The following is a 6,532-nucleotide window of genomic DNA, read 5'->3' as shown; positions in this document are numbered from 1 at the left end:
CAACTGGTTCATGATGAAATGTGTAAACAATAACATGTCGGCCCAAATCACCAAGAACATCACCAAAATGCATATAACTTCACATGGTCATTTGAGAACATCTAACAAGGCTAAAGCAACATCGATTAATGATACGCAAGTCATAGGAATCAACCACAACCCAATTCAGCTTTGCTCCACACACTGTAAGACTAACTGGTAAGAACGCATCAAAATTGGGCCAATATTGGGATCAATATCTCACCGGGATCAAATCCAAATGCCATGAATCTCGAATATGATAAAGACAACAAACCCGAGGTGATAAATCCATATCCACAATGCTAAATTCTCAAACATGAAGAAATCCCATGATCTCCAAGCAATTTCACAATTAACTGCCCCAACTGATTTGAACTGCTCAAGTGCTCCTACATCAAACTCTCGGGGTTAATCGAAAAAGTGAGGCCCATCACTTGATCTAGTTCAATGATTAGTCAGTAGGTACTTGCAACTGCCTCAAGGATTTGGCAGTCTTACTATAGATTCAGGTTGCCTCTCCATGATGATCTACTGATCCACTCTGCACCCTGCCTCAGTTCCATGATTTGTTCAATTCTCCACCCACTAACTACCTCAAACTCAAGCTCTAGGTTTGATGGTCTACCTGCAATCCTTGTACAGCCTCATGTTCGATGATCTGAACAAGTCTACAAGTTTCCTCAACTTCCTTTCCAACCAACCGGGACATAACCAACACTCTCCCCAACAACAGGTTCACAAACCAGCTCTAATACCATTTGATGCAGTCAAGGTAGGAAGATCCAATGAAAGACATCCCTTCCTTGCAGCCTAAACATAAACACCATGCAAGATATACTGGTAACTGGTAGCACAATACAGATAAATCAAAAAGAGCAATCGATAACACCACAAAATACATAACCGGTAAATAGTATGAACAATTTCTTATAACAGTTTAATGAATTACATATGCCACATGTTGGACCATATCCCATGATTACAAAACAACTCTTACAACCTAGATCTATAATCCATAGATCATCCTCTCGATAAATCATCAACCGGTAACAACTTCCACTATTCTGCACTGATCCGGACCTCAGCCCTCCAGGCTTCAGTCCTACCAAACCAGAATCTCATTAGCATCTACATCTTCGATCGATCTCTTACCTTCATCCTCTATCTTTTGTCTTCTATCTCTTGAAATCAAACTCTAAACTTTCCCTTTATACCATCTGCAAGCAAACAACTCAACCAAGTCAGCCAAAGACTAACCGATTCATGATGAAACATGTAAACAATAACACGACATTCCAAATCACCAAGAACATCACCAAAATGTTTAGAACTTGACGCGGTCCTCCAGGAACATCAAAAAAGGCTAAAGAAACATTGATCAATGATCCACAAGTCACAAGAATCAATCACAACCAATTTGGCTTCGCTCCACACACTGCAAGACTAACTGGTAAGAACACATCAACACCAGGCCAATACCCAAATCGATATATCACCGAAATCAAATCTAAATGCCATGAATCTTGAATATGATAAAGACAACAAACTCGAGGTGATAAATCCAAACCCACAACTCTAAATTATCAAACATGAAGAAATGCCACGATCTCCAAGCAATTTCAAAGTTAACTACCTCAACCGGTTTGAACTGCTCTGGTGCTCTTGCATAAGGTACTAATGATGTAGGTGTGGATGAAGCTATCAAAATAGATAAGGTTGAGATCCCTCTGGTACTTGAGAAGGAAGCACTTATAGAAGAAAATGTGGAGAAGATAGGTCAAGGTTGAAGCCAGAACTAAAGCAAGAGACACTGCATAGACTATGAAAGGTAAGAAGGTCATTGATGACCCAAAATTTATTCAAGGACCAATCGACCTTACTGCCCTGTCTCACATACAAAAGCTTCAATTGGAATCTTTTTCTCAAGCCAAAGTTAGTGAAGATCTTTTAAAATATCATACTGAAGACAACTTGTTGATGAACATGGCAATCAGTACTTTGGAAAAGTTAATACCCTCATTCTAAAAGGATACATCTGATACTCCATCTGGGCAATTAAAAAGTGTAATTGATTCTATTGTTTCCCACTTTGAATCTTTTGAAAATTCTACAGAGGAAAAGGTCAGAAATGAATTTGATGCTAAAAGGCTCTGCACCTTGAAGAAAATGATCACAAAAGATAGAGCCACATTAAGTAATTGTGTGAAGATCATGCAGGATGTGATGGTTGTTGGTGGAAACTAGTATAAATCATGCCTATCCCTGAACAAGTTCACTGCAGATATTCAGAAGAAGTCTCAAGAGTACAAGGATCAGTTGGAAAGATTATCTTAGTCGGTTGATCCTTTGTCAAATTCATTGAGCCATCATGAAAATCAGGTAATTTCATTGCTTGAGAAGATTCAGAGTCTAAGCTATGATCGGGAAAGGTTAATTGGCAGAGTTGGAGAACTTAGGAGCCATATTGTCACTATGTTGGATATAATGCTAAATGCTCTTCAGGACGCTCAAAATACTCTCAAGGAAGATGATCTAGATGATCTCAAGACAACAAAAGCACAGTCTTATCTTTTCAGTGGGTTTATGCAAGTTTTTGAGAATCTACTAAAGGGTTGGGATAGTCACTTGGACTCTTTGAAGAATCTCTATATAGATATTTTCAAGTTTTTGTGAGTCTGTGTGTACATGTATATAGCATTTTATTGGCTTCAATTCTTAACTTCTAGGACTCTACCTTTTCCATTGATGTCAAAGGGGGAGTGTATAGGAGTGAAAAATGTTAATCTTAGGGGGATCTCTATGATTCTTTGATTACTTAGAATCTGATGATTAGATTTTTGGTTGCAGTGTATTGTATTTATGTTTTGGTCTGTTACTTAGTCATTTTTCACTAAGTGTTGCCATCAATGCCAAAGGGGGATATTGTTGGCAAGAGACACTACATGTATGTTGAGATTTTGTCATTGATGGCAACTCATACCAAATTTGGCATCCGTAGTTCATGTTTTTCATCATTCTAGAAGATTAATTGAAGACTGATCAAGTTTTTGTTAAGTCCGATGAGTAGAACAATGTATACAGTAGAATGTATAGTGTTTTGGTTGACGGATTATTTTGGTTGAATATTTTTCTTTGTAGATCTGGGAGATGTATTGTAGATGTGCAATTTACCTTATCCAGGTTTGTGGTCTCTGGTGTTAAGTTTTGTGTTGATTAGTAAGATTCGGTAGATTGGTTTTTGGTAAAGACATGGTTATCAGTGGTAACGTGTGGAAATTCATTATGTGGATCTTGTGGATCAATTTTGGTGAGTGTTTATGTGTTTGAGGTTGATGAACCATCATGTGGAAAGTGTGTGGACATTTTGTTTTGGTCCTCATGGTTGTTTTGGATCGGGTTGAGCCGACTTATGTACACGTTTCATCTTTTGTGACGTGGTGTTGAAGCCGACATGGTGATGACCTAAATTGGTGATGTGGATATATAAGATAGGTTTATTTGATCATTTTTTATATTGATGGTTATGTGTGAATTGTGTATGAGTGATTATGCACAGTTTCACGTGCGCATGGTGAAGATTTGAGCTCTGGTATGATGGAGAATATCAGAACAGAGTAGTGTTATAGAGCAGAGTAAGAATATATGTTTTGTGCTTAATCGGAATTATACTCAGGCATTTGTTGATGCTATCTCATAGTTCAAACCTCATTGTAACCTTGAATAATCATTTTGTAAGGTAGTGAGCCTTCTGGGGTTGCAATTCTTTACTTGTAATTTGAGCAGTGAGCTCTAGGCAGTGTGTCTAAATGCATGTGAATTCCCTTTATGTAATATTTTTATACTTTTAGCAGAGTATATTGATATTGTGGGTTTGAATCCCATTGTGGTTTTTCCCTTAATTAGGTTTCCACATAAAAATCTTGGTGTTATGGTGTTTTTGATCTTTGCTTTATGTTTATGCACTTTACTTTTCTTCATAAGCATTAAGTGGTTAAAGGATCGGGTTAATCAAGTTAAAAATTGCAGAACATTAATTCACTCACCCCTCTGAGTGTTCCTTGATTCCAACAAGCATAAGGTCTTATCACACTCTAGGCTTAGTTGGTGCCTTGTCAAGTTTAAGCCTTAGTCATCTTGTTGAGTCCTTTGTGGCCCTAGTTTGATTGTTGATCTATAATTGAGATGATGGTGTATATTGTTATACATAGCTTTGTGTGTGAGTAATTTATTATTCATGTCAGAAGGTTGCAAGTCTTATATTTTTATGGTATTCTAGCACTATTTTGTGGATTATAATATTTATCATTTATAATTATGCATGGAAGATTATTTTTTTATTATTTTTTATATGCATGTGGGAGATATTAATGGTATTGAGTTTAAATGATATTATTAGAGCATTTATGATTGTATATAAATTTGATTATTTGCTTTATTGGTTATTGGGAGTTGTGGAGATTAATTAATTAATTATTATATATATCATCGGTGCAAATTATTAAATTATGGTAGGTATGAATAAATATAAACATATATTTATTTATTGGGAGCTTATAATAAATTAATGATTAATTGGTGGAATTGTATTGATTAAGTAATTATACCTATTTTTATATTTGTCTATTTATGTATTTATTGTTTATTTATTAATTAATTTATTTATTGTTTATTTATTTGTTTGTAATTATTTATTTACTTACCCCTTGCTATGATTGGCATTTTTGGGAGCTGCATTTGTAAGATAATTTTATTTGATGGTTAATCTATTAGTTTATTTATTTATTTTACTTACTCCATTTTACTATTGGTCATTGGGAGTTGTATTTGGAGATTAATATTAATTAATAATATTTCTATCTTGATATTTGGTATGGTTGCTAAATTTTATTATTATTTTCAATATTTTTTATTCTTGGTGTGATGAGGTATGATTTTAGGGGTTAATTTTAAATATGGAGTCTGGATTTTGTTGGGGGTTCCTTTTGCTAGAGAATTCTTGATGTTTTAAAAATCAATTTTTAATTTGGAGTGTGGATTTTTCCTACGAATGCTTAAAGTCTAGAGATTTACCTTTTGGTTTTGGATTGAAGCTATAATTGCATTGGAAGGATAAGCTAGTTGTGGATTTGGATTGGTTGTGTTTTCTCTTCTGCAAACTTTTCTTGTCTATTTCTTCATTTATAGGCTAGTGGTTTGAATCCCTTCTTATGCAATTTAATCTTATGAAAATATTGTATTCTTTGTGTCTATGGAATCATTTCATACAATCCTGAGATATATGTGTTTTATTTCCCATCTTGTGCCTATAGAATGCCTAGAGGGCTTGTTTATTTTCTTAGATAGAATGAAGCCTACGGTTTCCCTTTATTGTTGTGTTATATCTTTCTAGCTCTATGATCTCCACCATTACACATGGAAGTTGGTCACAACATCTCCACCTAACAAGTGGTCACATCATCAAACCTTGCGAACCTGCAATTTCTACATTCCTTTTATCTTTGTGGTCCCTGATACAACATGTGGCAGTCATTTGCAATATCATAGGTCATAGTGATGGTTGTCTTTGATTGCTACAATCATGTGCCTAAAATTTCATGTTACAGTTCATTGATTGATTGCAAAATCACAAATTTTCTTAGTAGTCTAACTTGAGAGTTGTGACCTGCACCCAAGCACTTAATGTCATCTTTGACAATCCATCGCAACATCACAACTTCCTTTGGTGCTTAACCCTAACTGTTGTGATCTTGTTCTTGGAAATGTATGTGACTTTGATGTGAGCTCCAAGTCAGATGCCAAAATCATGTGAGCTATTGCTCACTTACAAACCTCACATTAGGCTATATAAATAGTTGATAACCTTGCAACATCAACAATGTGGGATAAATGGTCAAGACCATTACCCATGTAGTTTGTTTCCCTTTGCACACAAACTTTTTGTTTTGCATTAGCTCTATTGTTTTGTGTTTTGCCTATCATTTTTGCAGTCTATGATTGATTTTGTCAGACCTGTGGCTTTTGTTTGGGTGTTTGTGATTCCTGTGTTGTCCCAATATTATTTTACTTGTTCTGAGATGGATGTATGTTGCATTATGTCTTAGAAAGAGACCACACGGAAATCCCTGGAAGTGAGTATTGGGGTCTTATGATTGCACTAATTTGTTGAAATCATATTTTGATGTATTATGTTTTTGAGATTATTTATTCCATGGTTGGATTATTATTATATGAGTCTTTTGCATTATGGTATTATGGATTCTGATTTGGTAATGGATACTTTGGATGGATGTTATGTGATTATTTTGGAAGAGCCTTATTTTCTTGAGTATGTTTATGTTATACCCTTAGTTTTAGGAACATGATAGGGGGAGTGGCTTCCAAGTGAGTGTTAGGGGTCATGAGAGATAGGCTGCAAAGAGATCTCTAGTGATGGTACTGGGGTCTAGACCACTAGGAGATCTCATTGGAAGTTGTTTTGTAAGCAAGTGATAACCTTGAATAATTAATTATC

This window comes from Cryptomeria japonica, chromosome 5 (assembly GCF_030272615.1).
Source record: "Cryptomeria japonica chromosome 5, Sugi_1.0, whole genome shotgun sequence".
Classification (NCBI taxonomy): domain Eukaryota; kingdom Viridiplantae; phylum Streptophyta; class Pinopsida; order Cupressales; family Cupressaceae; genus Cryptomeria; species Cryptomeria japonica.
This window is presented reverse-complemented; position numbering follows the sequence as displayed.